The 27,938-nt window shown below is 48.2% G+C and overlaps 1 protein-coding gene across 6 annotated transcripts in view; it reads right to left on the bottom strand.

Annotated features, from left to right (window-relative positions):
• DTNB (dystrobrevin beta) overlaps positions 1 to 19,693 on the bottom strand; it is a 241,174-nt gene extending 221,481 nt beyond the window's left edge. For 3 of the 6 annotated variants that reach the window (XM_040348232.1, XM_040348230.1, XM_040348234.1), the window contains exon 1: positions 19,585 to 19,689. The gene's annotated coding sequence lies outside the window, so the exon portion shown is untranslated. Of the gene's footprint in view, positions 1 to 19,584 lie in introns of all 6 variants that reach the window. The other 3 variants (XM_040348233.1, XM_040348231.1, XM_040348235.1) reach the window with 2 other exon arrangements.
• Between the last annotated feature and the right edge of the window lie 8,245 nt (positions 19,694 to 27,938).

The following is a 27,938-nucleotide window of genomic DNA, read 5'->3' as shown; positions in this document are numbered from 1 at the left end:
AGAAGGAACGCATACCCGGAAGCGACGGAAGAAGATGCAGCTCGAAAACGGGTAAGTACTGCTCATATTTTAATACAAATAGCCGATTCCCCTAGACCGAACGAGCAGGAATCTAAGGGGAGAAAAAAAAAAAATTTAATACATGGGTGAACTCCCGCTTTAAGATGACATCCAAAATAGTATTTCTTTATTAAAATGTACAAAGCTGTAAAACATCCTACGCATTTTAGACGTTAGTCACTAGTCATGGCTGTTGGAGGTGCTCATAGGGCTGGAGGGGAAGTTCCAAGACCCTCTGGGTATACGGCGGGAGTGATGTCAGCTTGGAGGCGGACCGCCTCTACATGTACTGAGAGTTCTAAAAAATAAAATAAAACTGCCCACTAGATGGCGCCTTAATCCCTTTTCAAACACACACAGGAGCTGTGCGGGTAACACTAATGCGATTCGGACAGGAATCACAGCGAATTCCTGTTCAAATAAGATGCGATTCTTTGCAGTGTGATTTGCGCCCATTCATCTTTCATCAACGCAAAGTATCGATTTTAGGAGCATTTGGGAGAGTATCAATGCTCATGTAAATGCTTGGTACAGGCACCAATACCAATATCTGTGCATCCTTACTTGGAAGGCTGGCATGTTTCAGGGGACAAGCCTTCCAATTCCAAATCATCCCCTGTGCTCCTCCCAGGACCTCCTGCTCTTTAGCTACCTTGTTACCTCCTCCCATGCTTGCCTTCAGGACTTCTCCAGAGCCTCTCCCATCCTCTGGAACTCCCTGCCCTGGTATGTCCGATCAGCCCCTAACCTCTCCACCTTTAGGAGATCCTTGAAAACTCATTTATTCAGGGAAGCCTATCCCACACCCACCCAAGAACTGTACTCGAGCCACCCCCATGTAAGCTCTATGAGCAGGGCCCTCCTGTACCTTTCGTTTTGTTGTGTCATTTTGTTGTCCCCCCTATACATTGTAAAGCGCTGCGTAAACTGTTGGTGCTATATAAATCGTGTATATCAATAATAATGCTCTGAGGAAGGGAGCTTGTCCCCCGAAACATGTCAGCCTTCCAACTATGCAGTATATAAGCAGATGAGGTCAGCTACAGCTGGAGATGTTGTTTGATACGCCCGTTTTTATTTAGGTTTGTTAGTATGCCATTGTATACAAGATTAAATATATAGAATATACAAATGGTGGTAATGCGCAAGGCTTTTGCGACCCTCTGTTTGCATTTTTCTGCAGTTTTTCTGTACTGTAGTATGGAAATTATTTCTACGCTATAACAGCAATAAAAACACTCAAAGATGTTAGGGGAAAAACCAGGACAGCGTCAAAAATCATGCAATAGCAGCTTTGGTGTATATTTATAATGAACCCTAACGGTAAAAACCGGCACCAAAAACGTCAACACTCCACATCGGAGTAAGAAAAAAATAAATCCTACTGAAAGGAGTAAGAGATATTCTGCTAATCTAAGGTGACCAGATTTTTTTAAATGAAATCCGGGGCCAGATTTTTTTTTTTTTTACTAGTAATGGCGGCAATCAGCAACTCTCTGCCCATCGCCACCGCCCGCCTCACAGCCTGTCAAGTCTAAAGCCCTGTACACACAATCAGTCCATCCGTTCTCATTGGTTAACCGATGAAGCTTATGGTCTGATGTGCCTACACACCATCAGTTAAAAAAACGATCGAGTCCAACGCGGACGTAAAACACAACGACGTGCTGAGAAAAACGAAGTTCAATGCTTCCAACCATGCGTCGACTTGATTCTGAACATGCGCGGGTTTTTAACCGATGCTTTTGCGTACAAACCATCGGTTTTGACCTATCGTTTAGGCATCCATCGTTTAAATTTTAAAAGCAAGTTCTACGTTTTTGGACCGAAGGATAACTGATCGATGGGGCCCACACACGGTCGGTTTGGACCGATGAACCGGTCCTTCAGTCTGTTTTCATCCGTTTAGACTGATCGGGCCAGATTCACATAGAATTACGCCGGCGTATCAGCAGATACTCCGACGTAAGTCCGAATCTAAGGCCGTCGTATGTTTAAGTGTATTCTCAAACTGAGATACACTTAAACATGCCTAAGATACGACGGCCAGCACCGTTGTAACTTAGGGTGCAATATCTACGCTGACCGCTAGGTGGCGCTTCCATTGCGGTCGGCGCAGAATATGCAAATGACTAGTTACGCCGATTCACGAACGTACGATTGCCCGTCATAGTGATTTTACGTCGTTTCCGTAAGAGTTACGCGGCGTAAAGATAAACATGCCCCCTAGGTGGCGTACTCAATGTTAAGTATGGCCATCGTTCCCGCGTCGCAATTTGAAAATTTTACGTCGTTTGCGTAAGTCGTCCGTGAATGGCGCTGGACACCATTTACGTTAACGTCAAAATCAATGACGTACTTGCAACGTAATTTCGCGCAATGCACAGCGGGAACATTCGAGACGGAGCATGCGCAGTACGATCGGCGCGGGAACGCGCCTAATTTAATTGATCCACGCCCCCTACATGGATCATTTGAATTAGGCGGGCTTGCGCCGGTGGACTTTACGCTACGCCACAAGTTTACAGGCAAGTGCTTTGTGAATCAAGCACTTGCCTGTAAAACTTGCGGCGGTGTAACATAAAGGAGATACGTTACGCCGCCGCAGTTCTACGGGAATCTGCCCATCGTGTGTACGCGGCCTTACTCTCCGGGCCCCGGCTACTACTGGGTGAGGAGTAGAGGAAGATCACTCCACCAGGGAAGGCAAGGAGATAAGCGGGCAGGCGGCTGGCCGGGACTTGAGCCAAGGCAGAAGAAAATGCGAGCGAAGCGGAATGGGCATGCACCCGAAACTGAAGAAACATTCCCTCTGCTCAGACCAACAGATTATCAGAAAGGGGCACAGATAATGAAAAAAATAAAAATAAAAAATACACCCCCTAAACTAGTAGGAGTGGGGGGGGGGGGGTAATTTAGATTTTTTTTTTCTAATTCTGCACCGACTCTCTTTGAAATTGCCCCAGCCTCTGTTCAAATCCAATCTGGGGAAAAAACCGGGGACAGACTTGGTCCAGGGACAGTGTGCCCAATCCAGGGACTGTCCCCGGAAACTGGGGATGTCTGGTCACCCTATGCTAATCAGACAATTGAAGGGAGGCATGGGCGAGGGCACAGCATCTGTCAGGACTGAAGCCGAGTACAGGAATGAATTGGTTGCGCCATGAGATTTTAGCTCATCAAATTAGACTCAAGTCCTTCAGAGCGATGGGCACAACAAGGGCAGCTGGTGCTGTGAAGGACATGTGGTCATCGTATGTTGTAAGATTACATCTTCTCCTTTCGATAGACACAGATCTCTCTTGGCACTTACTTCCAACCACACAGAGGAAGTGCCGTCAGCAAAAAAGGAATTATTGAGCAAATTGACTGTGAACTGTGCCCGCTTCTACAGATGAGACTGACAATACCGGAACCCCAGGGACTAGCTTCTAGAGTCTAAACATTTGTCAGAGGCCTTCAGAGCTCCCCAGGCACTTAGCAAAGGTTTCCACAGCTTTTCCAGAGAGACGAGCAAGAACTCCCAAATCTTCTCAGCCGTTTCTAAAATGCTCAAGACGCCATAACACAAGATGCAAGGTTCTGCTACTGATACAGCATAATAGTGCGCAAGGCAACTTACTTCTACAGTCTTAGGACCTCATAACAAAAGGCAACCTGCTGCTGGTATCTGGTGACATCATAATACAAAAATGCAACATCAATTGTTTTTTTTTGTGACCAATTTATTAAAAAATGTATAGACTGAAAGTATATTTAAAAGGAGAAATGCAGCCAAACGAATGAACTGCACTCCTGTGACCCGTTTTCAGCAGACTGAAAGGAGTTGTAAAGGCAGAAGGTTTATCTACCGTATTTATCGGGGTATTGCGCGCTCCGGCGTATTGCGCGCACCCCTAAAGTGGACCCGCATTCCTGTAAAAAAAACATTTTATTACATTTTACTACTTACAGTTTTGGTGTCTTGCGCGTCGTCCATCGGCGGTCTCGTCGGGTCCTGTGTCGGTCTGCGGCTTCGGGTGTCCTCTTCGTCGGGTCCGGCGTCCGTCTGCGGCTTCGAATGTCCTCTTCGTCGGGTCCGGCGTCCGTCTGCGGTGTCCAGGACGTGAGCGCAAGAGGGGCCGAGCCTGCCCGACTATACACGAGTGTACTGCGCTCGGTATATGCCGGCGCAATGTTCAAACTCGGCGCGGGAAAGCGGGTATCGGCGTATATCGAGCACCCACGATTTTGCCCTGATTTTCAGGGCAAAAAAGTGCGCAGTATACGCCGATAAATACGGTAATTGCATTCTTTGCATTAAAATAAAAGCCTTCTGTGTGTAGCAGCCACCCCCGTAATTACTTACCCGAGCCCCCATCTCTCTCCAGCAATGTCCACGAGTGTCTTAGCCATCCGGGACTCTCCCTCCTGATTGGCTGAGACACAGCAGCAACGCCAATGGCTCCCACGGCTGTCAATCCAGTCAGCCAATTAGGGGAGAGGGGAGGCGGGCCGGGTTGGGGCTTCGGGTTTGAATGGATACACAGAGCTCTGACTCAGCTCTGGTGCCCCCATAGGAAGCTGTTGGCTGAGGGGGCACTCAATAGGGAGGGAGGAGCCAGGAGCAGCAAAGAGGGACCTAAGAGGAGGATCCGGGCTGCTCTGTGCAAATCCAACTGCACAGAAGAGGTAAGCATAAAAAAAAATGTTTTTTTCATTTCTTTTAAAACAAGACTTTACAATCACTTTAAGCCTGCTGTCGGCTGACGTCATAGAGCTGGTCCAGGATCGGGCAAGATCGCGACAATAAAGTCGGGATCAGCCCACATGCCTGGACTGGCACCCGGATCAGCTTCTCAGCAATCCGCCTGAGCCGGCCGCTCTCACCCCTCCACAGTCCAGTGAGCATGGGAGGGCAGAGAAGACAGTCGGGGACTGACAGTCATTGGCATCACTGATGGTCACTGATTGACAGTCGATGGCAACACTGATTGGCATCCCTGATGCGCACTGTTAATCAGTGCCCTGATTATCTGTGCAGGTTTCCCCTGATCAGCTCTGCTCTCCTTACACACTGTCAGTGTGAGGCGAGGAGAGCCGATAACCAGCATTTCCTTGTTTACATGTGATCAGCTGCGGTTGGACACAGCTGATCACGTGGGTAAAGAGCTGCGTCATCAGTGGGACGGGAGAGCTGCGGAAGGCTGGGCAGTTGGGAAACGTCCCCTCCTGCTGCTTGTAATAGCAACCGAGAGGTTGGTGAGCCAATCCAGTTGCCGTTACAAGAGGGCCAACCTAGGAATGCCACATCATCTCTTTAATCCAGGACACATATTAATTACACAGGTTCTGTGGCTGATTAAGTTGGTAATTAAACTCACTTGGTGCCTTATCTGTATTTAATCAGCCTCAGAACCCGTGTAATTAATATGTCTCCTGGATTAAAGGAAAAAAAAATGTTTTGCCTAAAATTAATGTCTGCAAGGTAGACAGACAGAATAGTGTAATGATTCTGTTAAAAAACGAGTAAATACCTAATAAATTCCTTCATCTATATCACCTCCGGCATTCTAGTTTCTGTTCTCTCATTCACTTCCTGGTTTGCGGCGCTCGTTCATGTAAGAACTACATTTCCCAGTATGAATTGCGGCATGCCCAGTAATTCACACCTCCTTGAAGTCTCTAACATGTAGAGAGCGTCCTGCCGCACAGATGTAGTTCCCACAAGGGGGTGAGCATGTCACTGACCACCGCAGTAAACCCTCCCGTCATGGTGGTGAGTAAAATCAGACAAACAGGAAGTGAACAGAACAGAGAAGAAATAGAGCAACTTCTGAGCAAAAACAAACAATGAGGAAGTGAAAAGAGGAATGTCTGCAGGTAAAGGATGCTTATTATGAAAAAAAATGTTTTCCTTTACAACCCCTTTAATTGGATGATGTGGCAACCCTAGGCCAACCGCCAGCTCTAAAAAACGGTACCGGGATGAGGCCTGCAGCTATAAGCACCAAAAGTATTGGTACGTCAATGGACAGGAAGTGGTTAAAGTAGAGCTGAAGGCAAAACGTTTTCTTTTTCCATTTTTTGGTAGAGTAAGGGAGGGTTATAAACTCCTTTAATTTTATTTGCCTTCTGTGTCCCATTAGGGAGATTTCCCTTCACTTCCTGTCCCATTACCACAATAGGAAGTAAGGCGAAGTCCCTCCAAAAGCGAAAGGAAATTCCTGGTCATCCCCAGAACTAGTGTCCCCATCAGCGGCAGCCAGTCCGTAAGGGGCGCAGGAAGCGGGTCTTAAGACCAGATTGGCCAGGGGGAAAAGCCACCCGCAACCTGGATGGGGTAAGTGCGGATCTGGTTCAGGTAGGGGGGGGGGTTGCTTGCAACCCCCACAAAAATGGGGAACCAGCCATAACTGGTCCCCATTTGAAAATGTCCCCAATATTCCTGTGCTGGGGACAATCCGTGATTTACTTTAACGGATAACGGTCACCAGGACAAATAAAGAGGGTGAATCTCCCGACCAGGGGCACAGGCAGCAATAAAAACCTGGCACGTGTTGTAATCCTCGCCCTCCAGGTATACAGAGCACTCCTCCAGTTCATCATTGATGGGTGACGCTTCCATGTATGAGGTCTGTGCCTTCTCTCTGCTGGAACAAACACTTCCTCCGCAGTTCCGTCCTAGCGCACCTGGAGCCATGTACATCGAGTCAAGGTGACTGCGGTGTTTGTACAAGGCCTGCCGTTTATATAGAGGAGACCTTATCTTGCTGGATTAACACCAGAAGGTTTATCTTGGCAGGAAACTGAAGGTGAGAATATGCAGAACAGAGGAGACAGCAGCCATCCTTCTCATTCACTCCATATCACTCCATATCAGCAGAGCCTCCCCCCATGGTTCGACTTTATTTCCTCTCGCCCCTCTCTTGTACATGACTCCTCTCATGTCCCCCTAATCCAGCTTACGTCTCCCCATTTTACTGCTTGCCTAAATCGGACACTTGCAGAGTACACCTTGTACGCCTTTCTGGTAACGGCAGCATTTCCCCTTCTTCCTAAAGCAGGTCATAGACGGTTCCTATCTCTGCTGGTTCAGCAGGGACAGGTCGAGATTCTAACCATGCATGGGTAAACTGAATGTACCCAAGGTGATCGATCAATAAACTTGGGTACAACCAGCATGTCTGATTTAATGGGAAAACACAAAACTGCGCTAATATTCTCACTAAGATGACACCCTATAGGCAGCAGCTAGCGTGCGATACACAAATAACAAAAAACAAAAAGCCGCGCCACAAAATTTAAAACACTCTTGATAGGAAACTCTGAGAATATGGTATACAAAGAAAAAAGTCCATATATAAGTATCTTGCAACACAAATCCCTCTCAGTTAGTATAAGAAATAAAACATAACACTTTGATGATAAGCATAACAGGGTTTGACAAATTTGCTTGGGATCTAGGAGCCAGCTAAAAAAGTTAGGAGCCAGAAAACGCGGCCCGTCCCGACAAGCTTGCGCGCAGAAGCGAACACATACGTGAGCAGTGCCTGCATATGTAAACGGTGTTCAAACCACACATGTGAGGTATCGCCGCGATTGGTAGAGCGAGAGCAATAATTCTAGCCCTAGACCCCTCTGTAACTCAAAACATGCAACCTGTAGATTTTTTTAAACGTCGCCTATGAAGATTTTAAAGGGTAAAAGTTTGTCGGCATTCCACGAGCAGACGCAATTTTGAAGCGTGACATGTTGGGTATGAATTTACTCGGCGTAACATTATCTTTCATAATATAAAAAAAATGGGGATAACTTTACCGTTGTCTTTTTTTTTAATTAAAAAAAGTGCAATTTTTTCCCAAAAAAGTGCGCTTGTAAGACCGATGCACAAATACGGAATGACAGAAAGTATTGCAACGATCGCAATTTTATTCTCTAGGGTGTTAGGATAAAAAATATATATAATGTTTGGGGGTTCTAATTAGAGGGAAGAAGATGGCAGTGAAAATAGTGAAAAATTACATTAGAATTGCTGTTTAACTTGTAATGCTTAACTTGTAATACCAACAGCTCACCACCAGATGGCGCCAGCCAAGTCCAAGCCAAGTCGCCAGGACCCTATTTCTAGTCGCCATGGCGACCTGGCGCCCGGGATTTGTCGAGCCCTGAAGCATAAGCTTGCTGTAGGTTAAATCACTGCCGATATTATCCTACGATCCACACCACCAAGTGACATGTAAAGCAATAAAGTGAGCCCTCCACCGGAAAAACAGGCCGCTTACCAGAGGGCAAGCAAATCAAGCATTTGGCTATAGCCCAGCCGCGGCCTTTGAATCCTCAGGAATCCTGGATTGAACAGGATAACAGCAAGCACGCGATGGTAGCCAACTCCAATGTGATCGGTTAAAATACAAAAGAGAGGTGCACCATAGCGCAACTCCGTTTTGCAAAAAAGATTTATTAAAAGATGAGATATACTCAAAAGCATAAGATTTTAAAACAGCATATAAAATCCAAACAACTGCCGGCCGGCATACAAGGAGCCCTCCTCCTCAGCGTGGTGACGTCACTGCGTAGCCTCCCAGACGCGTTTCGCCATCACAGGACGTTATCAATGATGGATTCAAAGGCCGCGGCTGGGCTATAGCCAAATGCTTGATTTGCTTGCCCTCTGGTAAGCGGCCTGTTTTTCCGGAGGAGGGCTCACTTTATTGCTTTACATGTCCCTTGGTGGTGTGGATCGTAGGATAATATCGGCAGTGATTTAACCTACAGGAATCTTATGCTCATCATCAAAGTGTTATGTTTTATTTCCTCATGGACTTATACTAACTAAGAGGCATTTGTGTTGCAAGCAGGGCTGTGGAGTCGGAGGAAATCTTGGGTACCTGGAGTCGGAGGAAATTTTGGGTACCTGGAGTCGGAGTCGGAGTCAGCAAACAATGCACCAACTCCAACTCCGACTCCTACTAAATTTAGATTGTCGGAACATTTAGGAGTCGAAACATTTATCTACCGACTCCACAGCCCTGGTTGCAAGATACTTATATATGGACTTTTTTCTTTGTATACCATATTCTCAGAGTTTCCTATCAAGAGTGTTTTAAATTTTGTGGCGCGGCTTTTTGTTTTTTGTTATGTCTGATTTAATCACTGTGTTCTCCCGATGGGGATGCTGCCCCCCCCCCCCCCACAGGAAGGGTTCCCTCATCATCAACTGACTGTGTTGATAGAAGAATCGAATAGGAAAAAAAAAAAAAAAAAATCGCTTCATCTATGGCCGCCTTTAATCTCTTGAATAGAAGTATAGGGACATCCACTAATGGGACACAAAAACAAAGACCATTATCGTACAAGACAAGGACCCCCCCTAAAAATTAAAAGCAATCCTCAGGCTCCATTTACACTTGTGCAATTTGTCACACAACTTTGGACATCAAAGTTGCATGACAATTCCTTCCCCATGTTTTCCAATGATAGCCATTCATACAGTATATGCGCGATTTAAAGTTGCAGCAACTTCAAAGTAGTTCATGCACTACTTTGGTCCTGACTTTAAAGGCCCCTTTCACACTGGGGCATTGTTCCAGCGTTATTCGAGCGAAGCCTCATCTGCAATCCCAATGTGAAAGCCTGAGTGCTTTCAGAGCCCTTTCACACTGCCAGCGCCCGAAAAACGCTGGTAAAGCACTGCTAAGACCCTAAAGTTTTAGGGCGTTTTTGCAGTGCCTCAGTGTGAAAGGGTAAGGCGTTATTACAGCGCCTTCAATTCATTTCAATGGAGAGGGGCGTTTTTGGAGCGTTTTTTTTTCATCGCCCAAAAGCTGCTTCAAAGATGCTGCTTGCAGGACTCAGTGTGAAAGGGTCCATTGAGATGCATGGAGAGCGTTTTAATAGCGATATTTTTAACGCTAAAACGCTTCAGTGTGAAAGGGGTTGTAAAGGATATTTTTTTTTTTAATAACGAACATGTCATACTTACCTTCACTGTGCAACTAGTTTTGCACAGAGTGGCCCCGATCCAGGTCTTCTGGGGTCCCTCTGCGGATGTCTCAGCTCCTCCCCGCATCAGCTAACCCCCTTCATGGGAATGCTCTCCCTAGGGGGTTAGCTTGCGAGCACGCTCCTGTGATACAGCCGGCGGCTGTAGCCGCCGACTGTATCACTCGGACCCACCGAGTCAATGGCTGCGCTGCTATCTTCCAATGAATGAGCCGAAAAGCCCGGTCGAGAAGCCTGCTCGTTCACGGCGCGGGACTTTCGAGGGCTCAGGAAAGTAAACGGGGGGGCCGCGGGGCCGGCAAACATCAGATGTTTTTTCACCTTAATGCATGAAGGTGAAAAAACATGAACCTTTACAACCCCTTTAAAGCAACTTGAGGGCCATAGACTTCAATGTTAACCCTCAAAAGTTGAATGAAACTTGTACCCGAATGTTATACAATGCAACTTGTGTCCAACAGTTGTCCATTATCACTGGTCAAAGCCAAAGTCGCATCCAAGTTGCACCCATCCAGTCAGCGCAACTTTGTGAATGTAGCCTAGAAGACACTGAATACCTCTCTAGCATTCTTACACTGACCACCATTCTAAGGGGCCCTTTTTCCAATGGCCACCAATGTAAAGAGGTACTTGGCCCAATGAGCACCAATCTAAGTGGGCCCTCTGCCCAAAGAGCACCGATCTAAGGGAGCGCTTCCCCACTGATCACAAATTTAAGGGGGCCTATCGCCACGGATCACCAAGGTAAGAGAGCACTGCTGTACTGATCACAAATATAAGGGGGCCTATCGCCACGGATCACCAAGGTAAGAGAGCACTGATGTACTGATCACAAATATAAGTGGAAAGTACCAAAAGCAGAATGTATGTCATCTAGATTTAAATTTATTCAGATTTGTTTCAAAAAAAGCCAACACATTTCAGGAGTTCAGGTGACCCTGAGGGGTAATTAGGCTGGCTTTAACTGACATCGATCATATGAATGGCCACTCAGGATCCCCCAATTTTATCAATCTGGTACACGCTTTGTTAAACTGTACTATGCCTTAAGGAAAGGGGTCCCTTTGAACCACAGAAATGTTGAGACACTTCTCCGCAACCAATAACCCAAGGGGACCCTCATCCGCTAAGCATCCAACCTAAGGGGACCCTCATCCGCTAAGCATCCAACCTAAGGGGACCCTCATCCGCTAAGCATCCAATCTAAGGGGACCCTCATCCGATAAGCATCCAACCAAAGGGGACCCTCATCCGATAAGCATCCAACCAAAGGGGACCCTCGTCCGCTAAGCATCCAAACCGAGGAGACCCTCGTCCGATAAGCATCCAATCTAAGGGGACCCTCATTCGATAAGCATCCAACCAAAGGGGACCCTCGTCCGCTAAGGATCCAAACCGAGGAGACCCTCGTCCGATAAGCATCCAATCTAAGGGGATCCTCATCCGATAAGCATCCAACCAAAGGGGACCCTCGTCCGCTAAGCATCCAAACCGAGGAGACCCTCGTCCGATAAGCATCCAATCTAAGGGGACCCTCATCCGATAAGCATCCAACCAAAGGGGACCCTCGTCCGCTAAGCATCCAAACCGAGGAGACCCTCGTCCGATAAGCATCCAATCTAAGGGGACCCTCATCCGATAAGCATCCAACCAAAGGGGACCCTCATCCGATAAGCATCCAACCAAAGGGGACCCTCGTCCGATAAGCATCCAATCTAAGGGGACCCTCATCCGATAAGCATCCAACCAAAGGGGACCCTCGTCCGCTAAGCATCCAAACCGAGGAGACCCTCGTCCGATAAGCATCCAATCTAAGGGGACCCTCATTCGATAAGCATCCAACCAAAGGGGACCCTCGTCCGCTAAGGATCCAAACCGAGGAGACCCTCGTCCGATAAGCATCCAATCTAAGGGGATCCTCATCCGATAAGCATCCAACCAAAGGGGACCCTCGTCCGCTAAGCATCCAAACCGAGGAGACCCTCGTCCGATAAGCATCCAATCTAAGGGGACCCTCATCCGATAAGCATCCAACCAAAGGGGACCCTCGTCCGCTAAGCATCCAAACCGAGGAGACCCTCGTCCGCTAAGCATCCAATCTAAGGGGACCCTCATCCGATAAGCATCCAACCAAAGGGGACCCTCGTCCGCTAAGCATCCAAACCGAGGAGACCCTCGTCCGATAAGCATCCAACCCAAGGAGACCCTCGTCCGATAAGCATCCAACCCATGGAGACCCTCGTCCGATACGCATCCAACCCAAGGAGACCCTCGTCCGCTAAGCATCCAAACCGAGCAGACCCTCGTCCAATAAGCATCCAACCTAAGGGGGCCCCTACCATTCAGGCACTTGTCTACTAGCCATTTGTGTAAGGAGACACTAAATGTTTTCCACTCTGGGTTTCTTTTTCGGTATTTATTATTATTTTATTACATTGAAAAAATCATTTGTCATATACAGCAAAGGTGGTTGTTGTAAAATACTCCACTCCATTCTTTATTCACTGATCAGGCCAAAGTACCTTATACTGCAGCTACAGTAAATCTAATCATGTTTGGCAGAGATGAAAATGATTTTGAGGGTTCCTCCAAGGTTTAAAGGCTGAACCAATGACTGACACCCTCCAAAGCAATGATTATGATGGACTCCTGATGGCGGACATGAACCCTCTTCATGCCGTTACTCTAAGCAGCCTGCCGTCCGGTCACTCCTGTGCCCCGTCCTGATTGATTCCCTTCTTACTGCTGGCCAATATGTGAAGATAAAACTTCCAGCAGAAGATCACTCATCGTCTTCTGGTGAAAGGGGAACTCAGGGCAATACTCGTATTATCGAGGAACAGATCTGACAAGAGTAAAAGGTCTGCTTCTCTGTGAATTCCCAGGAGAGGAAGAAGGCTTTTCCTGAATGTGGCCATTAGTTGTCTGAAGTGTGAAAACGATCTTTCTTCCTCCGCCAATATTTGTAGTCAGTGTGCAAAAAAAAAATGCGGTTCATGATAGTAAATACAGACAGTAAACAGCGTATTTAAAGGGCGCCTCCGCCTGACACTTGGATGTTTTTGCTGACAAGATTGAATGACACGGCAATCTCTTCTATATCTCTAAGACTCCAGTGGTCGGATCCACCACTAGAGTTCCCAGTTCAGCAAAAATGCTGTGATCACCAATAGGGATAAGCTCAGGTGTGTTTGGACCCTGATCTGAACCCACCAGGAATTTGTCACAGCACCCAACCAATCATAAGTGTCCCAGGCATTCTCCGCCCCCCCCCCCACTGACCATGTACACACACACACACACACACACACACACACACACAACACTGTGTGCCTACAGGACAGGGAATGCCTCAGCCGCTTATCACATCCACATTAGAGATGAGCTTGGCATCCTTCAAACTCACATCCACCCAAGCCAAAAACTCACATCCACCCAAGCCAAAAACTCACATCCACCCAAGCCAAAAACTCACATCCACCCAAGCCAAAAACTCACATCCACCCAAGACAAAAATTCACGCTTGTTTAAAAAAGCAATCTGCGGTGGATCGTTATTCAGAAGGCATTTGACAAGGTGTAGAATAGTAGAAAAAAACAGGGTAACCCTGAGTCTCCCAGTAGCAGAGACATGGGCATATGGGGGATTTTTTGTGTGCCTGCAATATACTACGCACAAGGGCATTATACTTAAAAACAACAATATTTATTATATATTATAATCATGTGATAAATGCTGCCAAGTTTGTTATACAAACAACAGAGCAGAAAGTGATGGCGAGAGCGACACATTTTGCCCAATTTGGGCTTCTTCAGGATCCACTTCGTGTTCACATATTGACAAGGAAGATAATAGTCCTTATTAAAAATTTGAACCCCAAAAGGCCAGGGTAGTAAGAGGGGGGGGGAAGATAACCAAGATCTTAAATTGGAACCCCACCAGCCATCCACATGCATCGCAGAAAACTCCAGCCTTATATACAGCCAAATTGGGCATTCCTCTTTTATAAGGAGGACTATCATCTTCCTTGTCAATATGTTGTGAACAGGAAGTGGATCCTGAAGAAGCCCAACTTGGACAAAACGCGTCAATCCCCACCATCGCTTTCTGTTCTGTTGTTTGTATAAGAAACGTGGCAGCATTTATCACATGATTTTACATTGTATTTTCAGATTTTATCTGTGTATAATAAATGTTGTTTTTGAGTGGAATGCCCTTGTGTGTAGTATATTGGCAGGCACGCTAAAAATCCCCCATATGCCTGTGTCTCCCCTACTGGGAGACTCAGGGATACCCTGTTTTTTTTACTAATATGTTTCTGCCTCATCCTTTTTATGCACAAGCTCTCCCATCTAATACTCCACCTGTTATGTTGCCTCCTCACTGCCCGTTTTACCCCTTTGAAGCCCACAACACTGTGCGCAAAACAATGAGTGGTAGCAGTGCAGCCTCATTTACTTATATACACACACACACACGTTCATGGCTTTACAGAGTTCCTGAAGTGTAAATGGCCAGCCATAGATTCCCTCAGGTGCCGTGTATGATCACCCCCCCCCCCCTGCAATGAATGGCTGTACGCGGCTACATGGTATACAATGGCACTTACATAATCTCGCAAACCTGTGCACTGATGTACAACCCTGGACACACAACAGGAAGTGAAAGTTAACCCTCCCCCCAACATAACAGGAAGTGGTGAGAGTAATCCCCCCCAACATAACAGGAAGTGAGCGTAACCACCCCAACATAACAGGAAGTGAGCGTAACCACCCCAACATAACAGCAAGTGAGAGTTAACCCTCCCCAACATAACAGCAAGTGAGAGTTAACCCTCCCCAACATAACAGGAAGTGAGAGTTAACCCTCCCCAACATAACAGGAAGTGAGAGTAAACCCTCCCCAACATAACAGGAAGTGAGCGTAACCACCCCAACATAACAGCAAGTGAGAGTTAACCCTCCCCAACATAACAGCAAGTGAGAGTTAACCCTCCCCAACATAACAGGAAGTGAGAGTAAACCCTCCCCAACATAACAGGAAGTGAGAGTAACCACCCCAACATAACAGGAAGTGAGAGTTAACCCTCCCCAACATAACAGCAAGTGAGAGTTAACCCTCCCAACATAACAGCAAGTGAGAGTTAACCCTCCCAACATAACAGGAAGTGAGAGTAAACCCTCCCCAACATAACAGGAAGTGAGAGTAAACCCTCCCCAACATAACAGGAAGTGAGAGTAACCACCCCAACATAACAGGAAGTGAGAGTTAACCCTCCCCAACATAACAGCAAGTGAGAGTTAACCCTCCCAACATAACAGCAAGTGAGAGTTAACCCTCCCAACATAACAGCAAGTGAGAGTAAACCCTCCCCCAACATAACAGGAAGTGAGAGTAAACCCTCCCCAACATAACAGGAAGTGAGAGTAAACCCTCCCCAACATAACAGGAAGTGAGAGTAAACCCTCCCCCAACATAACAGGAAGTGAGAGTAAACCCTCCCCAACATAACAGGAAGTGAGAGTAAACCCTCCCCCAACATAACAGGAAGTGAGAGTTAACCCTCCCAACATAACAGCAAGTGAGAGTTAACCCTCCCAACATAACAGGAAGTGAGAGTAAACCCTCCCCAACATAACAGGAAGTGAGAGTAAACCCTCCCCAACATAACAGGAAGTGAGAGTAAACCCTCCCCCAACATAACAGGAAGTGAGAGTAAACCCTCCCCCAACATAACAGGAAGTGAGAGTACCCCCCAACATCACAGGAAGTGAGAGTACCCCCCAACATCACAGGAAGTTAGAGTATCCCCCCCCCCCCCAACATAACAGGAAAAAACACCAGGGACAGTCATCCCTCCAAACACAACAATAGGAAGTCAGAATAATCCCTCCCAAGTCCAACACAACTGGAAGTGAGAGTAATCCTTCCAAACACAACTGGAAGTGAGAGTAATCCTTCAAAAGCAAGGGGGGAATCTCTTTAAAGATTGTTGGTGGTGGGAAATCCATTTGTGTTCCCCTATTGGAAGATTTCCCTTCACTTCCTGTCCCATAGTCAACACAGGAAGTGAGAGAAAATCCCTGCAAACTGAGAATTCCAGGTCATCCCCAGAACTAGTGTCCCCATTGGAAGATTTGCATCTCTATTCCAGTGCTGGGGACAACCCAATATTTCCACTCTCTGACAGCGCAGACCTACACATCTCTGACAGAGCAGACCTACACATCTCTGACAGAGCAGACCTACACATCTCTGACAGCGCAGACCTACACATCTCTGACAGCGCAGACCTACTCATCTCTGACAGCGCAGACCTACTCATCTCTGACAGCGCAGACCTACTCATCTCTGACAGCGCAGACCTACTCATCTCTGACAGCGCAGACCTACTCATCTCTGACAGCGCAGACCTACACATCTCTGACAGCGCAGACCTGCTCATCTCTGACAGAGCAGACCTACACATCTCTGACAGCACAGACCTGCTCATCTCTGACAGAGCAGACCTACACATCTCTGACAGCGCAGACCTACACATCTCTGACAGCTCAGACCTACTCATCTCTGACAGCGCAGACCTACTCATCTCTGACAGCGCAGACCTACTCATCTCTGACAGCGCAGACCTACTCATCTCTGACAGCGCAGACCTACTCATCTCTGACAGCGCAGACCTACACATCTCTGACAGCGCAGACCTACTCATCTCTGACAGCGCAGACCTACTCATCTCTGACAGCGCAGACCTACTCATCTCTGACAGCGCAGACCTACACATCTCTGACAGCGCAGACCTACTCATCTCTGACAGCGCAGACCTACTCATCTCTGACAGCGCAGACCTACTCATCTCTGACAGCGCAGACCTACTCATCTCTGACAGCACAGACCTACTCATCTCTGACAGCGCAGACCTACACATCTCTGACAGCGCAGACCTACTCATCTCTGACAGCGCAGACCTACTCATCTCTGACAGCGCAGACCTACTCATCTCTGACAGCGCAGACCTACACATCTCTGACAGCACAGACATCTCTGACAGCGCAGACCTACTCATCTCTGACAGCACAGACCTACTCATCTCTGACAGCGCAGACCTACTCATCTCTGACAGCACAGACCTACACATCTCTGACAGCGCAGACCTACTCATCTCTGACAGCGCAGACATCTCTGACAGCACAGACCTACTCATCTCTGACAGCGCAGACCTACTCATCTCTGACAGCGCAGACCTACTCATCTCTGACAGCGCAGACCTACTCATCTCTGACAGCGCAGACCTACTCATCTCTGACAGCGCAGACCTACTCATCTCTGACAGCGCAGACCTACACATCTCTGACAGCGCAGATCTACTCATCTCTGACAGCGCAGACCTACTCATCTCTGACAGCGCAGACCTACACATCTCTGACAGCGCAGATCTACTCATCTCTGACAGCGCAGACCTACACATCTCTGACAGCGCAGACCTACACATCTCTGACAGCACAGACCTACTCATCTCTGACAGCACAGACCTACTCATCTCTGACAGCGCAGACCTACACATCTCTGACAGCGCAGACCTACTCATCTCTGACAGCGCAGACCTACACATCTCTGACAGCACAGACCTACTCATCTCTGACAGCGCAGACCTACACATCTCTGACAGCACAGACCTACACATCTCTGACAGCGCAGACCTACTCATCTCTGACAGCGCAGACATCTCTGACAGCACAGACCTACTCATCTCTGACAGCGCAGACCTACTCATCTCTGACAGCGCAGACCTACTCATCTCTGACAGCGCAGACCTACTCATCTCTGACAGCGCAGACCTACTCATCTCTGACAGCGCAGACCTACTCATCTCTGACAGCGCAGACCTACTCATCTCTGACAGCGCAGACCTACACATCTCTGACAGCGCAGATCTACTCAACTCTGACAGCGCAGACCTACTCATCTCTGACAGCGCAGACCTACACATCTCTGACAGCGCAGATCTACTCATCTCTGACAGCGCAGACCTACACATCTCTGACAGCGCAGACCTACACATCTCTGACAGCGCAGACCTACACATCTCTGACAGCGCAGACCTACTCATCTCTGACAGCGCAGACCTACTCATCTCTGACAGCGCAGACCTACTCATCTCTGACAGCGCAGACCTACACATCTCTGACAGCACAGACATCTCTGACAGCGCAGACCTACTCATCTCTGACACAACGTATCACTGACCCCAGCACTGTGCCAAAAGGTATCACTGATACAAACAGTGCCGGAGGCTTCATTATAGAAATATAGAAGACTAAAATGAATGACTGAAAAATGCACAGTGCTAGATCAGGACTCAGTAATGTGCACAGACTATTGAAGGTCTCAGTCCCCGCTGTCAGCGTCTCAGTCCTTGGTGTTACCATCTCAATTCCCTATACTGGTGTCTCAGTCCTCAGTGTCTCAGTCCTCTATGTCAGTGTCTCAATCCCTGATATCACAGTTTTAGTCCTCTATATCAGCATCCTGGTCCCTGATATCAGTGTTTTAGTTCTCTATGTCAGTGCCCCAGTCCCTGTCAGGGTCCCAGTAACCAATATCAGTGTCTCAGTCCCTGATATCAGTGTCAGCCCCAATATCAGTGTCTCAGTCCTTTATGTCAGACTGTCGGTCCCTGATATCAGTCCTTTATGTGAGAGTGTCCCAATTTTCGATATCAGTGTACCAGCCCCCGATATCAGTGTCCCAGTCCTCTATGTGAGTGTTTCAATCCCCGATATCAGTGTCCCAGTCCCCGATATCAGTGTCCCAGTCCTCTATGTGAGTGTTTCAGTCCCCGATATCAGTGTCCCAGTCCCCGATATCAGTGTCCCAGTCCCCGATATCAGTGTCCCAGTCCCCGATATCAGTGTGCCAGTCCCCGATATCAGTGTGCCAGTCCCCGATATCAGTGTGCCAGTCCTCTATGTGAGTGTCCCAATCCCTGATATCAGTGTCCCAGTCCCCGATATCAGTGTGCCAGTCCCCGATATAAGTGTGCCAGTCCCCGATATAAGTGTGCCAGTCCCCGATATAAGTGTGCCAGTCCCCGATATCAGTGTGCCAGTCCCCGATATCAGTGTGCCAGTCCCTGATATAAGTGTGCCAGTCCCCGATATCAGTGTGCCAGTCCTCTATGTGAGGGTCCCAATCCCTGATATCAGTGTCAAAGTCCCCGATATCAGTGTCCCAGTCCCCGATATCAGTGTCCCAGTCCCCGATATCAGTGCCTCGGTCCTCGATACCAGTGTTTGGGTTCTCAGTGTCAGGTATGTCAGTGTATCACTCACTAATATCATGTCTCAGTCCTCTATATCAGTGCCTCAATCCCCGATATCAGTGTATTGATTCTCAGTGTCAGGTATGTCAGTGTATCAGTCCCTAATATCAGTGTCTCAGTCTCTAATATCAGTGTCTCAGTCCCCGGTATCAATGAGTCAGTCTCCGGTGTCGGTGGGTCAGTCCCCGGTGTCGGGGTTTCGCACGGTGCCGGCCTCTCACCTCTCTCCGGTCCCGTTACCCGCTGCGCGCTCTGGTATCGGTGCACCGGGCGGGGACGCGCTTTTCCCTCTTCCTGGCAGCCAGGGCGGCGCGCTCCCCGCTGCGCGTGCCTGGGCTCCGCCTCCTGATGAAGTCAGGCTATTTAGATTTTCTCTTCCCCCCATCTTTGTGACTGGCGGCCGGTGACGTTTGCCCACCGTTGTGTCCACGTGACCACACCTCCGCTGTCCTCCTAGTCAGTGTGCCGCGTACTGTCAGCTCACCTGTCATCCCTTCTTCACTCCATCCAATCAGAGTGCGACCCCACACATCTGTATACATAGAGCAATGTCACACTGATACCAGGGACTGACATAGAGGACTGACATCGATACCAGGGACTGACATAGAGGACTGATACCAGGGACTGACACTGATACCAGGGACTGACACTGATACCAGGGACTGACATAGAGGACTGACATCGATACCAGGGACTGACATAGAGGACTGATACCAGGGACTGACACTGATACCAGGGACTGACACTGATACCAGGGACTGACATAGAGGACTGACACTGATACCAGGAACTGACACTGATACCAGGGACTGACACTGATACCAGGGACTGACATAGAGGACTGACATCGATACCAGGGACTGACACTGATACCAGGGACTGACACTGATACCAGGGACTGACATAGAGGACTGACATCGATACCAGGGACTGACATAGAGGACTGATACCAGGGACTGACACCGATACCAGGGACTTACATAGAGGACTGATACCAGGGACTGACATAGAGGACTGATACCAGGGACTGACACTGATACCAGGGACTGACATAGAGGACTGACACTGATACCAGGGACTGACACTGATACCAGGGACTGACATAGAGGACTGACATCGATACCAGGGACTGACACTGATACCAGGGACTGACATAGAGGACTGACATCGATACCAGGGACTGACATAGAGGACTGATACCAGGGACTGACACTGATACCAGGGACTGACACTGATACCAGGGACTGACATAGAGGACTGACACTGATACCAGGAACTGACACTGATACCAGGGACTGACACTGATACCAGGGACTGACATAGAGGACTGACATCGATACCAGGGACTGACACTGATACCAGGGACTGACATAGAGGACTGACATCGATACCAGGGACTGACACTGATACCAGGGACTGACACTGATACCAGGGACTGACATAGAGGACTGACATCGATACCAGGGACTGACATAGAGGACTGATACCAGGGACTGACACCGATACCAGGGACTGACATAGAGGACTGATACCAGGGACTGACATAGAGGACTGATACCAGGGACTGACACTGATACCAGGGACTGACATAGAGGACTGACACTGATACCAGGGACTGACACTGATACCAGGGACTGACATAGAGGACTGACATCGATACCAGGGACTGACACTGATACCAGGGACTGACATAGAGGACTGACATCGATACCAGGGACTGACACTGATACCAGGGACTGACACTGATACCAGGGACTGACATAGAGGACTGACACTGATACCAGGGACTGACATAGAGGACTGACACTGATACCAGGGACTGACATAGAGGACTGACACTGATACCAGGGACTGACATAGAGGACTGACACCAGGGACTGACATAGAGGACTGATACCAGGGACTGACACTGATACCAAGGACTGACACTGATACCAGGGACTGACACTGATACCAGGGACTGACACTGATACCAGGGACTGACATAGAGGACTGAGACCGATACCAGGGACTGACATAGAGGACTGACACTGATACCAGGGACTGACATAGAGGACTGATACCAGGGACTGACACTGATACCAGGGACTGATACCAGGGACTGACATAGAGGACTGACACTGATACCAGGGACTGACATAGAGGACTGACACCAGGGACTGACATAGAGGACTGATACCAGGGACTGACACTGATACCAAGGACTGACACTGATACCAGGGACTGACACTGATACCAAGGACTGACACTGATACCAAGGACTGACACTGATACCAAGGACTGACACTGATACCAGGGACTGACACTGATACCAGGGACTGACATAGAGGACTGATACCAGGGACTGACATAGAGGACTGACACTGATACCAGGGACTGACATAGAAGACTGATACCAGGGACTGACATAGAAGACTGATACCAGGGACTGACATAGAGGACTGACATAGAAGACTGATACCAGGGACTGACATAGAGGACTGACACTGATACCAGGGACTGATATAGAGGACTGACACTGATACCAGGGACTGACATAGAGGACTGACACTGATACCAGGGACTGACATAGAGGACTGACACTGATACCAGGGACTGACATAGAGGACTGACACTGATACCAGGGACTGACATAGAGGACTGACACCGATACCAGGGACTGATATAGAGGACTGACACTGATACCAGGGACTGACATAGAGGACGGACACTGATACCAGGGACTGACATAGAGGACTGACACTGATACCAGGGACTGACATAGAGGACTGATACCAGGGACTGACATAGAGGACTGACACTGATACCAGAGACTGACATAGAGGACTGATACCAGGGACTGACATAGAGGGCCGATACCAGGGACTGACATAGAGGACTGACACTGATACCAGGGACTGACATAGAGGACTGATACCAGGGACTGACATAGAGGACTGACACTGATACCAGAGACTGACATAGAGGACTGACACTGATACCAGGGACTGACATAGAGGACTGACACTGATACCAGGGACTGACATAGAGGACTGACACTGATACCAGGGACTGACATAGAGGACTGACACTGATACCAGGGACTGACATAGAGGACTGACACTGATACCAGGGACTGACATAGAGGACTGACACTGATACCAGGGACTGACATAGAGGACTGACACTGATACCAGGGACTGACATAGAGGACTGACACTGATACCAGGGACTGACATAGAGGACTGACACTGATACCAGGGACTGACATAGAGGACTGATACCAGGGACTGACATAGAGGACTGACACTGATACCAGGGACTGACATAGAGGACTGATACCAGGGACTGACATAGAGGACTGACACTGATACCAGGGACTGACATAGAGGACTGACACTGATACCAGAGACTGACATAGAGGACTGACACTGATACCAGGGACTGACATAGAGGACTGACATAGAGGACTGATACCAGGGACTGACATAGAGGACTGACACTGATACCAGGGACTGACATAGAGGACTGATACCAGGGACTGACATAGAGGACTGACACTGATACCAGGGACTGACATAGAGGACTGACACTGATACCAGGGACTGACACTGATACCAGGGACTGACATAGAGGACTGACACTGATACCAGGGACTGACATAGAGGACTGACACTGATACCAGGGACTGACATAGAGGACTGATACCAGGGACTGACATAGAGGACTGACACTGATACCAGAGACTGACATAGAGGACTGACACTGATACCAGGGACTGACATAGAGGACTGACACTGATACCAGGGACTGACATAGAGGACTGACACTGATACCAGGGACTGACATAGAGGACTGACACTAATACCAGGGACTGACATAGAGGACTAACACTGATACAAGGGACTGACACTGATACCAGGGACTGACACTGATACCAGGGACTTACATAGAGGACTGAGACAGAGATTTTAGGGACTGGGAGAGTGTAGCATCTCACAGAGGGGCGGGGCTCATCTCTCAGGTGATAGCGCCCCCTCCTGATTCTCAGTATTTCGGAGATCTGATCTGGTCTCTCATTGGGTCCTGTGAGCGCAGTGATTGGCTGGTGGCAGTGTCACGGCCCCCAGTGACTGGAATATGTTGTGTTTGGTGGCATCTTTTTTACATCATTTATTGAACCTTCTCACATCGGGGGATCTATTTTTTATTTTTCACACACGTTAAATTTTATATTTGAACAGCCATTTATTAAATCCATATTTTCAGGGAATAAATGGACTTTAATTAATTGTAGTGTACACAGACACAGACGCACACAGACAGACGCGCACAGACACACACGCACAGACACACACACCCACACACAGACAGACAGACACACAGACAGACACACAGACAGACACACAGACACACAGACACCCACAGACAGACACACAGACAGACAGACGTACACAGACAGACATACAGACACACACACAGACACACGCACACAGACAGACGCGCACAGACACACACGCACAGACACACACACCCACACACAGACAGACAGACACACAGACAGACACACAGACACACAGACACCCACAGACAGACACACAGACAGACAGACGTACACAGACAGACATACAGACACACACACAGACACACGCACACAGACAGACGCGCACAGACACACACGCACAGACACACACACCCACACACAGACAGACAGACGTACACAGACAGACATACAGACACACACACAGACACACGCACACAGACAGACGCGCACAGACACACACGCACAGACACACACACCCACACACAGACAGACAGACACACAGACAGACACACAGACACACAGACACCCACAGACAGACACACAGACAGACAGACACACAGACAGACACACAGACACACAGACAGACACACAGACAGACAGACGTACACAGACAGACATACAGACACACACACAGACACACGCACACAGACAGACGCGCACAGACACACACGCACAGACACACACACCCACACACAGACAGACAGACACACAGACAGACACACAGACACACAGACACCCACAGACAGACACACAGACAGACAGACACACAGACAGACACACAGACACACAGACAGACACACAGACAGACAGACGTACACAGACAGACATACAGACACACACACAGACACACGCACACAGACAGACGCAGACAGACAGACAGACAGACACAGACAGACGTACACAGACAGACAGACACACACACAGACACACGCACACAGACACACACAGACAGACAGACGTACACAGACACACACACAGACACACACAGACAGACGCAGACAGAGAGACACACAGACAGACGTACACAGACAGACGCACACAGACAGAAGCAGACAGACACAGACAGACGCACACACACACAGACACACGCACACAGAAAGACGCACACAGACAGACCCACACACAGACAGACGCACACACACACACAGACACATGCACACACACAGACAGACAGACACACACAGACAGACACACACACAGACAGACAGACACACACACAGAGACAGACACACACACACAGAGACAGACACACACACACACACACAGACACACACACACACACAGACACACACACACACAGACAGACACACACACACAGACAGACACACACACAGACAGACACACACACACAGACAGACACACACACAGACAGACACACACACACAGACAGACACACACACACACAGACACACACACACAGACAGACACACACACACACAGACAGACACACACACAGACAGACACACACACACAGACAGACACACACACACACAGACACAGACAGACACACACACACACAGACAGACACACACACAGACAGACAGACACACACACACAGAGACAGACACACACACACAGAGACAGACACACACACACACAGACACACACACAGACAGACACACACACAGACACACACACACACAGACAGACACACACACACACAGACAGACACACACACAGACAGACACACACACAGACAGACACACACACAGACAGACACACACACACAGACACACACACAGACAGACACACACACACACAGACAGACACACACACAGACAGACACACACAGACAGACACACACAGACAGACACACACAGACAGACACACACACAGACACACACACAGACACACACACACAGACAGACACACACAGACAGACACACACACACACACACAGACACACACACACAGACACAGACAGACACAGACACACACACACACACACACACACACACACACACATACAGACACACAGGGGAAATAATTATTTGATCCCCTGCAGATTTTGCAAGTTCGCCCACTTACAAAGAAATGAAGGGTCTATAATTTTTATCATAGGTGTATTTTGAATGATAGAGACAGAATATCAACCAAAAATCCAGAAAAAACACATACACCTTGTTATAAATGAAGTTGCAGTTCAGTGAGTAAAATAAGTATTTGATCCCCAAGCAAAACATGACTTAGTACTTGGTGGAGAAACCCTTGTTGGGAAGCACAGAGGTAAGACGTTTCCTATTAAGGTTTCTTGGCTGTCTCTTGGCAACTCGAAGTTTCAGCTCCCTCCATATATTTTCTATAGGATTAAGGTCTGGAGACTGGCTAGGCCACTCCATGACCTTAATGTGCTTCTTCTTGAGCCACTCCTTTGTTGCATTGGCGGTATGTTTTGGGTCATTGTCATGCTGGAAGACCCATCTTCAGTGTTCTGGAGGGAAAAGGGTTCTCATCCAAGATTTTACAATACATGGCCCCATCTATTGGCCACTCAATGCGGCAAAGTCGCCCTGTACGTTTAGCAGAGAAACAGTCCCAAGGCATAATGTTTCCACCTCCGTGCTTGTCTGTAGGGATGGTGTTCTTAGGGTCATAGTCAGCATTTTCCCTCCTCCAAATGCCTGATATTGATAGATAATTGTATAACGGAGAACTCCCTCAAACTCAATGGGCCAGATTCACAAAGAGATACGACGGTGTATCTCCTGATACGCCGTCGTATCTCTGAGTTCTGCCGGTCGTATCTATGCGACTGATTCAGAGAATCAGTTACGCATAGATATCCCTAAGATCCGACACCGTCGGATCTTAGGCTGCAATTCCAGGCCGGCCACTAGGTGGCGCTTCCATATCTTTTACGCGACAAATATGCAAATGAGGAGTTACGCCGATTCAGAAACGAACGACCGCCCGGCGCTTTTTTTTTTTTACGTCGTTTGCGTTCGGCTTTTTCCGGCGTATAGTTAAAGCTGCTATACTGAGGCGTACTCAATGTTAAGTATGGCCGTCGTTCCCGCGCCGAGTTTTGAATTTTTTACGTTGTTTGCGTAAGTCACTCGCGAATACGGATGGACGTAATTTACGTTAACGTCGAAACCAATGACGGCGCATGCGCTGTTCGATCGGCGCGGGAACGCGCCTGATTTAAATACTACACGCCCCCTAGCCACGGAATTTGTATTCCGCCGGGGGATTTACGATACGCCGCCGCAAGTTTTGAGGTAAGTGCTTTGTGAATTAACCACTTGCCTCAAAAACTTGCGGCGGCGGATCTTAAATCAGATAGGCTACGCGGATCTAAAGATACGCTAACCTATGTGAATCTGGCCCATTGGATCCAAAACAGAACTTCTCTTTCTCCATGCAAACCGAAAGACAAACTCTAGGACGACATGGACACCACCCACCATCCTTGGACAACCCATCGCACCAAAGTCAAAAGTCTCAAAGTCATCTTTGACGCAGACATGACTACGGACACACAAATAGAATCAGTAGTCAGCAGATCTCACTACCTTCTCCGCTTGCTGCGCAGACTCACCCCCTTCATCCTGGAAGAGGATACGGTGGTAGTAGTCGGAACAATAATCAATTCCCGACTCGACTACGCAAACTCCCTCTACCTAGGACTACCCAAATACCAGATCTCTCATCTACGGCGCCGATTTAACTGCGCATGCGCCGCCGGCAAAATTTCCCAGTGCGCATGCTCCAAATGACGTCGCTAGGACGTCATTGTTTTCGGCGGCTACGTAAATTCTGGCCATCCGTATTCCCGATCGACTTACGCAAACAACGTAAAAATTAGAATCTCGGCGCGGGAACGACGGCCATACTTAACATTAGCTACCCCTCATATAGCAGGGGTAACTATCCGCCGGAAAAAGCCGAACGCAAACAACATTAAAAAAAAGCGACGGGCGGGCGTTCGGACTTGAATCGGCGGTTCTCCTCATTTGCATATCCGACGCGTAAATATAACGCGACGACACCTAGAGGCCGGCGGTAGATTGCAGCCTAAAATCCGACTGGTGTAAGTCAATTACACCAGTCGGATCTAAGGGAGATCTATGCGGAACTGATTCTTATGAATCAGTCGCATAGATCCCACCGTTGGATCTCAGAGATACGACGGCGGATCAGGAGATCCGCCGTCGTATCCCCTTGATGAATCTGGCCCAGTATGTTAAACATTTCTTAACAATTTTTTTTTTTTTTTTTTAAATAATAAAAAAAAAAATTAGATTTTTTTTTTCATACAGTCACCAG

This window comes from Rana temporaria, chromosome 4 (genome assembly GCF_905171775.1).
Source record: "Rana temporaria chromosome 4, aRanTem1.1, whole genome shotgun sequence".
Classification (NCBI taxonomy): Eukaryota; Metazoa; Chordata; class Amphibia; order Anura; family Ranidae; genus Rana; species Rana temporaria.
Note: the sequence above shows the minus strand (reverse complement) of the source record. Positions and strands in the feature narration are given on the sequence as shown.